This window comes from Adiantum capillus-veneris, chromosome 14 (genome assembly GCF_014529385.1).
Source record: "Adiantum capillus-veneris isolate H3 chromosome 14, ASM1452938v2, whole genome shotgun sequence".
Lineage (NCBI taxonomy): Eukaryota > Viridiplantae > Streptophyta > Polypodiopsida > Polypodiales > Pteridaceae > Adiantum > Adiantum capillus-veneris.
In genome coordinates this window covers 25,378,490-25,390,139 of record NC_140944.1, presented here as the reverse complement: position 1 = coordinate 25,390,139, position 11,650 = coordinate 25,378,490, and the positions used below count along the sequence as shown (strand labels likewise).

Here is an 11,650-nt window from a genome sequence, read left to right as displayed (position 1 = left end):
TTAGCAGCAATGGACAACAGCTAGCAGATGACGAAGTAGCAATGGGCAACGTTAGTAGATGATGAAGCAACATATGGGGCATGCAGATCCCTACTCGCAAGAAGACAACCCAGATTCACCAACCAACAACACGGCAATGAGACCTTCAAGAACAAAGTATACAGGTGAGTTTTATACTCACTCAGCAATGTATGGTTCAAGAGCAACATTTTTATATGGGTGAGGCTTCGTATTCACTCAACAATGTATGGTTTGTTTCTTTTTTGTATGTTCCAGAATGTGCATTACAACGAAACTAAACCAAGGCAATGAAACTTTGCATATATATTCCGTCAAGATGAATACATGACTCATAGGTCGACAAAAGCATGGATACCAAAATGGTATAGTCCAAGAGATGACATTACAAAACTCATAATAGTAGTTACAGTGTTAAACTGGTATAAAAGAACTAAAAGAACTAAGTGCAACATGATTGTAGATTTTGTTGTTGATGCATCAAAAAGCAGTCGATGGTTGACTAGGTCGTGCTCACATTTTGTCCAATCTTTGCCTTCGAGCCAATGCATGATATGGATTAGGGACATGCAATGGCCTTATGTAAAGGTCATGTGTAGGTCCACCTTCCCATAGAATTGAACGTAATCTCTATTCAAAAGATTGTTGTTGTGCCTCCCAGACTTTGCGTGATTGCCTTGCTTGTTGTGCTTCGATCCTTCTTTGTTTTGCTGAATCTTTTTCTGCTATAGTTTGCGCTTTTTTCATCTCTTTCTCCAAGCGATTTGTCTCCTTTGTCTTTTCTATCTCTTCCTTCTTTGCGGTTTTAGCTTTCATACTTTCCATGTACTGAGTAGAAGTGAGTATCAGGCTCTTCGTGTAGTCAACAAAGGCTTCGCGATGCACTTGCCTTATGCATACCTCCGTGGTTGATATTCTCAAAAGATCAATGAAACGTTGACTATTATCTGCTTGCCTTGGTGGAGAGGGGTGATTGGGATTTTGATTTTCATCTTCAAGACCTTGCATTCTTGATTGAGTTGCAGGTGTAGAATTTGCACCATTGCTACCAAAAGAATAGTCTGAATCCAATAGACGTACATTACCTGCATTCTCATCATTGGCTGTATACAATCTTTCTTGTGAAGGCCCTTGAAAGATGGACATGTCTTCTTCTTGTAATAGTTGTGCGAAGGTCATTGGTGTGGCTATCTCTCCAGGTTCTCTCAATATGTCTTCGTCAAGTTGTGCTGCCATGTTGTTCAAAGCAATTATTGCTTCGTCTTCTATGTTTGGTTGCATTGGTGTGTTGGGTACTTGAGATAGATTTTCGATGTTATCCTCCTCTCTGAATATTTCTGTAGTTGAATCTTCAACTATGTTGATGTGCTTGCTTGGCATGCCCTCAAAGTGCACTGCAGATAAATTTAAAGTCCATATACCTGTTGCGCGAAAGCCAGCAGTGATGTTGGATTTTGTGAAAGAAGATTCTATAGCCCTAGCAACAATAGTTGCAAGTTCTGCTTTTGTTGCTTGCCTAGATGAAGTTTTCTGTTGCCAAATGTCTCTTTCCTTTCTAAATTGCACCTTCAATGACTTGAAAACACTCACATCTAGAGGTTGTAGCTTATGTGAGGTATGAGCCGGCAAGGTGATGATGTCGATTCCTGCAACATCAGCTTTTTCTACTACATCTAGGGATACATGACTGCCATGCCCATCTAAGATTAGAAGATGTCTAATAGACTAACCGATGGTTTGAGTTATGGCATTGTCGAAGTGCTCCAACCATGCTTGGAGAAGTTCTCCTGTCTTCCAAGCCTTTTTTTGCATGGCCATTGCTGCCCCTGGCTCACAATGCTGAATATAATTACTTGTGATGCGACTTACTTTAAAAATGTAGTAGGAGGGAATGGCTTGACCTGTTGCATTAGCGCATCATAGTACAGTCATCCACTCGCGAGAATCACATGTGACTCCATACACTGCTTTTGCTCCTTTTCTTGCAAGAACTTTCATGCCCTTGTCCCTAGAGCCTTGGAAACCTGTCTCATCCGCATTCCATATGTTGGTGGGTGGGTAGTTGTGTTCCATGTATAGCTTTATAAGGTTTTCATGAAGTGACTTAACAATTTCTAGCCTAAACCTGCTAGCTCTTGATTGGTCTAGCCCTTCGGAAACTCTGAAGACGAGGTTAGGATGTCTTCTGCGAAATCCCTCCCACCAGCTCTTGCCTGGAATTCCATTTGAGAACATTGTATGCCTCGTTTGACATATTTCTGCAACTTTGAGTTTGACATCCAAGACAGAAACTCCATGTCCTGATTCACATTTAAAAAAAATCCACTGTAGCAAAGCATCTTCTTCCTCATTACTCAGCTGAGTTGGCGGACCTTTTTTCTTTTTCTGAGTTCTGCCTTCCTCCCAATTTGTTATAGCAGATCTACTAATTCCAAATTGCAAGGAGCATTTTCTTAATGAAAGGCCGTCTTCATGCGCTTGCAATGCCTTGGCCATATCCAGCTCTGTCCATCTCAAAACAGTGCGTTTCTTGACTTTATGAGGAGTCTTTGGCAGTTCTGCTTCACCTTCAGTTGGCAAGTGGCATGCACTGTCTTGAACAGCTTTTGTGAGGTTAGTCAATGAAGTCCTTGTGTTTGGTGCTGTCCTTTTTGAAAAGTTGGGCTTTGCTTGTTTAAGAAGAGGTTTGTTTCTACTTGCGGATGATGTTGGCTTGTTGGTGGTTTTAGGTGATGTGGAGAGAGGTTTATGGTACTGTCGGTGTTGCTGTCTTGTTGATGGTTGGACGATGAAGTTTTGATGTTGGTCTCTGATTGGTGGAGAGACATTGTCTCTACTCTCATCCATGAATTTCACTTTCTTATTGCACTTGCTTTGTGGGGATGTGATGTGGGAATGTTGTTGAAGATCGGATGCATGCAGTCGGCTGCCTTTAGACCTTACTGGTGTATGGTTTGCTTGCTTTCTTTTTGGCATTTTCGGCTTTGCTACATGTCAAGAAAAGATGTTAGGGCTGATTGATTACACACATTAAAATTGATAAGGTGGCTCATAAACTCATGAAGTGAAGAAGGTAGAAGAATGTTCTTACTCTTGAGTAAAGCATGAAGATTTAATCCAAAGCTGGTTCCAAGAGCTTGGAGTATTCCTTCACTGAAAACTTTCTTTTGGGAGCAGGTTTAGGAGAGGGTAAATGGAGATTTTTGGCTGTCTTCTTTTGTGTAGTTGAAGATGAAGGGAGTTTTGGTGAAATGAATGGTGCTTGGTTGCGAGGTAACCTACACATAAAAATGGCCAGGACATGTACCTTCCCGCAACAGCAAACTCTTCCACCGTTCTTGTGCACCAGCTGTGAAGTACAAAGAAGACCCTCGAGCCCTGGATGCCTCTCTATCAAGAAGGCTTTGCATTCACATGGGGCTCTTGAAGTCATCATGCGAGTGCTTGCATTGCTTGACTGTTGTTTGCGATTGAATATGTAGTAGCCTAAGGTGAATAGTTTAGCATGTAGATGAGAGGGGTTGGTGTGCTTGTGTTCTGCAAGCTTATAAAGGTGTCTGTAACATTTAATGGACTAATAACTTATATGTAGCGGAAATTAGCATGAACATAGTGGGCATTTCATTAGAGTAGATTCCTAATGTGAATTACAAGAGTGCTTGGGTGGAGAGAGCAACAAAAAGCATAATACCTAGTTAGATAGCATCGACAATACTTTCAAAAGAGAGAGCAATTAAGCTATTGACAACAGTTGAGGACCGGATTTTCATGGAGCCGGTCCCCCCTCCAAAAGGCTTTGTATTATGGTTTCTCCCATCAAGAGAGACATTGTACAATACAATTCTTTGTGTTCCTTCAAGACTAGCTAGTGCAATGAAGATGGAAACTTCATGCACTAAGCAAAACACTTAACAATTACAACTTGAATTATCCCCTTTCTCAGACCCAAGACCTCACACACCTTCGAAGATGGTGAGAGCTAGCAGGGTATGAGAGTAGATTGAGAGGAAGGAGTATCTTGCGAGAAAGATGTACATCTCCTCACATAATCACTCATATGTAGCATAGCTTAGCTTAGTAATTAGCTTGGTAGAGGAGATGAGCATGCATTGAAGCTTGGCTCTTGGTTGGATTTGCATCCACATGCCAAGAGAGTGTTGATGTAGGCTTCTATCTCACAAGCTTGGAGTAGGTGATGAGTTCTCCATTAAAGCTTGGGAAGAGATAGTCTTCTCTTTCTTCACACATGAGCTTGTGTGAGTGTGTGTGTGATAATGCCTTGCAAAAATCAGCCCCCTCTCTCTCTTGGGCGAGCCCTCTTGCTAAATGCTCTTCCTGAAGCCTCATTGGACCTCCCCAAGTCAAGCCAATTACAATTAAGCAGCATAAGTGATAGCCTTCTGACATGTGTCCCCCTTTCCCCTTTTGTGAGAGCTTTAGGTAATTAAATAATTAAACTAAACTCTCATTGGACCCCTTTGCCTCCTGGACAATAGGAATCAGGCAAGCCATGGGGCTCCTGAATGCTCATTGGACCCCTTGGGAGACTGCCCAATAGTCTTCTAGGAGACTTAATTCTCATTGGTTTCTTTTATTAAATGTTTTTAAATTAATTAAACTAGATTTACTCTAGCTTAATTTTCATTGGTCCACTTCAAGGGTCATCCAATAGAACTTGGGCACACCTTGTGGGCATCTGGCCTAGGGAGCTGACATGTGTCCCTCATTCCCTTTGTGTAAGGGGAGCCTGTGTGTGTGTGTGTGTGTGGCTTTCTCTCTCATCCCCTACCTTTAGGGCTCGCCCCCTCCCATGTAGGGATGTGCAAAGACTTTTAGGGCACACACAAAGCATCCAATTTTCCCTAGGGTTGACCTTTGGACACAACCTTTGAATTTTGGAACCTTAGCATTTTGGAAGTCTTAATGGGCTGAACCTTAGGGTCTTTTTAGCCCATTGTTGAACATGGCTCTTTTGCAGATGGCCCCCCCTTTGGATCCCTATTTTCCCTCCTTTGGATCCCTACTGTGGCCGGTCTGCTAGCTTAACCAATATTCTAGCTTTTTCTCCCCTGGCCTTCCCCACATTAAATGATCAGTTTAATATGAGAAAATCATTTCGGAGAATTAGATATTGATTATTATGACAGGTGTCTCTTCTGATATGGCACAACTTCATCTATGAGCTGGTTGTTGGCACTTGTTTTTTGTAGTGAATACTCTGTACAGTTTCTACTCTATGAAGGTGGTGTGGGTGGGTTGGCTTGTGCTAATTTGAGACAGTGGTGTGGGTGGCTTGGCTGGTGCTTACCTATTGAACCTTTTCTGGTTTTGATTATATAGTACGGGCAACAAGAGTGCAGCTCTTAACGATTGTGAAAATAGTTCCTCTGTGTGGAATTGTATGATGTATCTGTGTATTGTGAAGCATCATTGCTGAGAATGGTCATTTATGTGCAGGGTAGTGGATCATCAAGCGGCAGATTTTGGCGCGAAGGAGTCGGAGAGCTTACTATGGTTGATCATTTAACAAAGGTGTGCAAAGGTGGTCATGGTCCAGCTGTAATCCTTGATGTACGTGGACAAATGCACAGATGGACCCTTTGTAAGCCAGAACTGGCCTTGTAACTTTTTTTGGGCCACGTTAAAAAATGGCTACAGAAATGAAAATTTTTTGGACTAATATTGGGTTATTTCTGTCCCTGACTTGTGTCTCATTATTGGGCCCCGGTTTTTTATTGGCCCTTTTACCCTACTTCAAACATATTTGGAAGGCAAGGAACTCTCCAATTTTCAAGAACACCATGAAAACTGCTAAGTTCACAAAGATATTTCAAGAAATCCAAGGGGATATCATCACCATTGAAAAACAAAGTAACTCTAAAGAGTGGAAGAGGGCCTTGTCCACCATGATGAATGATTGACAAGAATAAAGGAGTGGGCTCTTCCCTTGTCATTGGGTAGCTCCACATTGACTAGTTTGTTTGGGTAAAGGTGTGGGCTCATCTCTTGTCATGGGTGGCTTCCCAATCACCCATTGTAACCAGGGCCACTTGAAGCTGGCATGGCTGAACACAAGCATGGCAGGAAGTTGTAAATTGTTTTGAGTATGATAAACTATCGGGCAATCACGATGTTCATGGGATATAACATTTAAGCAATTTAACGGCTATAATTTATTGAGAAAGATGATAGTGAGTCATAACTTGCCTTTTTTAAAAAGGTCAGTTAGGGCTCTCCCAAGATTCATCTAGGTACACACACACACACACACACACATTGTGATGTGTGTGTGTGTGTGTGTGTGTGTGTGCGTGCCCGCGCATGCCCACACATGTTCAACAATGAAAAGGATCCCAAGTAGCTAGCTAGAGTCACTTGGAGAGAGATTTCATTAATAATGATACTATAATCTCAAAAAACTATGACTTTGTCACCAGCAAAAGAACACATATTGGAGGACTAGAGTCTTGAGCAACCTTTAAAATTGATGAGTAAGGTGAGCCAAGAATGGGACACACGCCATCCTCAAAGTCTTTGAGTGTCTTATCACTTTGGACAAAATTATTGAACTCGCCAAGCTTGCATTGTCCCCATGTACCTACCTTTCAAGTGACACAGTAGGAAGAGATGGCAATGGAATCATGTTTTCGTTACTCCAAACTTTGCTTTCTAGAAGACAAATGTCCTCGTTAGTGATGGAACTTGCCCAAATGACAAATTTCCGAAAGCAATTTATACTGTTTGAAAGCTTACTAGGTAGCTTCATGGTGCTTGACCTTTGGGTGGGCATCGTGGATAAATGTCCACCCATAAATAAAAATGTCCAATTGGTAGGAATCTTGCTTTTTCTTTCTCTTGTGATTTGCTAAAAAGTGTAGCAGTAATTACTCGGCCTTAACTATCTGCGATGGCTTAAAAAGCCTCAAAAAAGTGAATTTTCTCAAATAGAGCATCGAGCTAAATGGTTGAAACTATCGATTTGAGATTTGTTTAGATCTCTTTTTCATGACACAACCGATGCAATTTTCACATCACAAGAATGATTGAATCTGCAAACTCCTCCCACACCCCACCATAATTACTATTTTTCAGCTAAGTGTCTCTAACAATATGGCTTCTCTACCCTAACGGTAGGCGTGCAATAAGAGAGATACCTTCAACCCCCACCGGTTGGTGGGGGGTATTGCCAAAAAAGAAAAAAGGAGAGAGAGAGAGAGAGAGAGAGAGAGAGACCTTTTTGAATTTTAAAAACTTTAGAGCAAATTGTTGCAAAGCTTTTCTCAACATGTTTGTCTCCCCATCCAAAACGTCTCTCTCTTCCACTCATGTGTTCATTGCACGTTGCAAGTGCTCATTACACGTCCATGATGTTGTAACATGTCTCCTTTGTCCTTCTTCTAGTGGAGCTTAAAGTCCTCATCCAAAGGAAAAAGAGGAAGTTTCATCAAGATGAGGTGGTGTAGGCCTAGAGTGTTATTGCTTTCAAGAGTTTGCACATGAGAGGAAAAGTGCAACTTCCCTTTAATTAATATCCATTTCCCTTATGTCTTCTTCCATTATCCACATAGTGTACTTAACAATAATCTACCTAGCCTACCTAAAACGTGTTCTATATAAAACTCTTCCACTCACAATTGTGAGTATGGAAAAAAGAAAAAGATACCTAATAATCTTTTTTTTTTCAAAAGAGCATTAGCATTCCCACTTGCATGATACAATGAGCATCTGCGAGCGCAGTATCAAGGTCGTCTGGCTCATTCAAACCCATGATCTGAGTCATAGAGGACAAATGCTCAACCAACCAAGCTAGCTCTTTTGGTGGATAGTTCTAAAAATCAAAGGTTTGATGATTGATTTTTTAACGATACTCTTGCCCATCAAAATTGAGAAATTCCACACTTTTTTAAAAGGTATTTTAGCGTAGCTTTTGAATGGCGACTCACATTTTTACCCCGAAAGAACAGACAAAATACACCAAAACCGATGAAATGGCTGTCAAAAAGCAACCTTGGAGCTTTGATGGCTAATGTTAGGTATAACGACTTTTTAGTTGCTCTTTTCTAGAGCCTAGAAAAGGCATGAGCACTATATTAATACGAAAAGGTTTTCCAATTTAAATTTTTTTAACATGATATGCACGTTGCAATTTGAAAATTTGAAAGGTTGCTGCACTACAATTGTTCTTTTGGACAATTGTAATGCATCATGACTTTGGTTCCACATGACAGACTTTGTGAGCTTATCTTTAAAGCAATGGCATGCCAAACTCAAGGGATTCTAAACACTGATTTGAACCTGATTTAGATGATTGAGAGAACATGAATGAAATAGATGTTTTCTTTATCTAGTGGTCCACACCATCATTAGGCTGGCGGTCTGTCCCACTCCGTGAGGGCAAAAAATAGATACTTACATGCCCATGCATGCACGCATGCACACACACACACACCATCCACAAATAGGTACCCAGGTCCCAAGCTTCTATGCACTCATGCGGTGACATTGGACTTATTCACTTTTTTTTCATTAATCGAGTATTCTACTATAGTGCAACAAATTCATTTTGTCTATCTTTCTTTATAGATCACATCCTAGTCAAGAATCTCCTCAAAAACTATTTTTTTCTTTCAAAAGCATGCCACATTTGATTAATGTAACCCAAAGGATTGCTAAATTGCCAATTTTTTTTGTAAGAACCATTGACTCCATGCTTTCCTCCATATAAACTTTCATGACTCCACATGCTTGCTAGATGCAAGCGTGGGTGATCAGAGAAGTCCACACTATGCAAGCAATATAAATAGCCTAAATCTCATTTAATCTGCCCATGCTAAACAAAATATTTGCATTAACTAAAGTCTAAGGGACAGCATTTAAGAGCCCTTGATCGCATGTGTTTGCCCATGTCAACTTCTTGCATAATCACACATGTCTTGCCCTCACTTTGCAGGTGATGAGAATAGTGTGAAGCTTATTAGTTTTTTTTAATATTAAGCATCCCACATTTGGCATGTATGTCAACCAAAGCATTGTCGAGAATGTACACACCTGGCATACATATCGAGAAAATCTCTACCATATGGTAGGGTGTTTTCCACATGCCTTCAGGATGCAACCACATGCAATCATATTTGAAATAGATCCTCACTTTTCATTATATAAAAACAACCTACACCTTAATTTCTTTGAAAATACCACATTTGTCATACATGGCCATCAAATCACTACCATGTGGTAGTGTGTTTTCCACATGCCTTCAAGATGCAACACGTGCAATCATATTTGAGATTCCTCGTCATTGTTAATCATATAAAAAAAGCTAGAGCTTATTTACTCTGAACATACCACACTTGTCATACATGGCAACCACATCACTACCAAGAAATACATTTGTTCTTCAATGGGCCCTAACTACAACCCCATCATGAGTTTCCGTACCCATGTCAAGATCTTATAAGAAGCCACATGCCTCCTGTGTGTGCAAGCAAATTTGCCACAGATAGCTTGGAGCTTCCCAACCTTCTTCCTATAGAGAAATTTATACAATCAAATCAATCAAAGAGACATCTTTCCATACTTGTTTCATGACATGAATGTTGACCAAAACCTTCACCAAGAAGCATGATGTTGTTTTAAATACCTTGTTCGGAGCAAGCTAACACAATAACACATTTTTGAGCTCAATGTTTTAATTCCCTTTATTTTTGATATAAAAATCCTATCATGTCCACATATGTAATTTTGATCATTCTTACAATAATGTAAAGTGAATAGTTGGGGCAAGAGCTTCTAGTTTGTAATTATTCTTGTGTTATCTCTACTCACTATCTACTCATATTTGAGCCTGTTTCACATTTTGAAACCTTTGGCTAAGCTATAAAATCCAACTTCCTAATCCTTTACTGGGTATTAGAAGGTGTTTGGTTGGTATGATCTAGTGGTGCCTTGGCTCGAGCTGAGCAGCGTTATGATTTGTACTTTTTGGTTTTCCTTTAATATAAAACACTCACACTCTATGAGTTTGGCAAAAAAAAAAGTATAAAAACCAACTTTTGTAAAAAAACCCTTAATCTGGAATGACGTTTTTTTGTATAATGAATGTACTAAGCACTATGTATAGGGATTTCATTCACGTGATCACAAACACACGAACTTAACTTTAAGTGATCACTTTTTAAAACATGTGATCACGTTAAATATTCACGTGACCTTCTATCAACTTGCAAAAAATGCCCAAACCAATGGTTCCACCTAGATTTTTCCATCATGGCGGACCCATTGGTCGGTTTTTTTCATATTCCAATGGGCTCATCAAGAAAGAAAAATAGCCCAACAAGCTTTTGGTGGATTCTCAGATCACCATTTATCGGTTTAAATGTGATCACATAAGGTTTAATTGTGTGAATATGATAATAACACATGGTAATCACAAAACATTTTTCATGATTATGTGATTATTAAATCCCTGAAGTTTGTGTCTTGTCCTCTTTCATCTCAAGCTCGTAACTCTCTCACGAATGGTCTATTTGGGGCACCATCTCTTTCATTGCACTCGCATCGGTGAAAGCTCTACACGACATTGCAATTTTCTCGGGATAAATTTGTCATTTTGCTCTCATCACAACTCTCTTGTGGAAAAACAAGAAGCCTTTTGATAGCCGATAATCACTCCAAAAGCATGGTAGGAAAAAGTAAAGCCGTTCCCCCCTTCCTAAAGATGCCAAATGTGAATTCCATATGGGCCAATGAAAGGGTAGTTTCCAAAATTGAAACCCCCCCCCTATAAATGTCAAATTTTAATCAAAGAAGGGGATTTTTTTGGTGCCGTTTTAAGCCTGCAAAGTGGATTTCTCTGGCAAGCTAACCCCTTTGTAATTTTTCCTTGAAAATGGACATGGTGATGGCAGTGCAAGTCTGTGTACAGATCTTTTGAAGTGCAATCAAGCCACTGTTGCCCCATCTTGTTGTTGTTTCCCCTTCCCCCCTTCTCTTTCTCCTGCATTCATGTTTCCCCTCGGTGTTGGCAGTGCGGATGTGTGTGAGAGAGTGAGATTGAGCGGTTGTGTGCGTGTGTAAGGGTGGAGACAAACCATGGCATTAGGTGTGCTTTGTGTGGTGGATTTGTGGAGTGTGTGAGCATTGGAAATTGGGCAGGTGGTGGTCTACTAGTGTACAGTGTGTTTTCAAAGGTGTTTTGTGAGAGGATAGGGGTGTTGTGGATACCCCGAGCTATAGAGAGGCCCTTGTGTTTGTGCCGGGTGTGTTCCCCCATTCCCCCTCTCCATCTTGTGGTGCTCAGAGTTAATCGAAAAGAAGCGGTTTTTCGTGTTGGAAGTCATGGCAGCAAGAAGTTATGGACCGATTTTCACAGGCGAGGAAGCACCTGATGAGTGGATGTCAGATTTTGAGCTGTATATGCTATCGTTGTGTATGCTGAACGAGGATAGCAAGATGCAGATTTTTCCTTTGGTGATGCGTGGTAAAGCTAAATCATGGTATCAAGCGTTGGAAGGCGAGCCGAGGCAAGCATGGCCGTCTCTATGGGCGAGGTTTCTTCACGACTTTCGCAAGGAGGCATCCCCAGTCAAGATGGATGCGAAACTGAAGGCGCTTAAGCAAGATGTAAGTGAAG

General features: G+C 40.7%; 1 pseudogene; it reads right to left on the bottom strand.

The window, feature by feature from the left end:
* Window positions 1-350: 350 nt before the first annotated feature.
* Window positions 351-2,994, bottom strand: LOC147442116 (uncharacterized; annotated as a pseudogene).
* Between the last annotated feature and the right edge of the window lie 8,656 nt (window positions 2,995-11,650).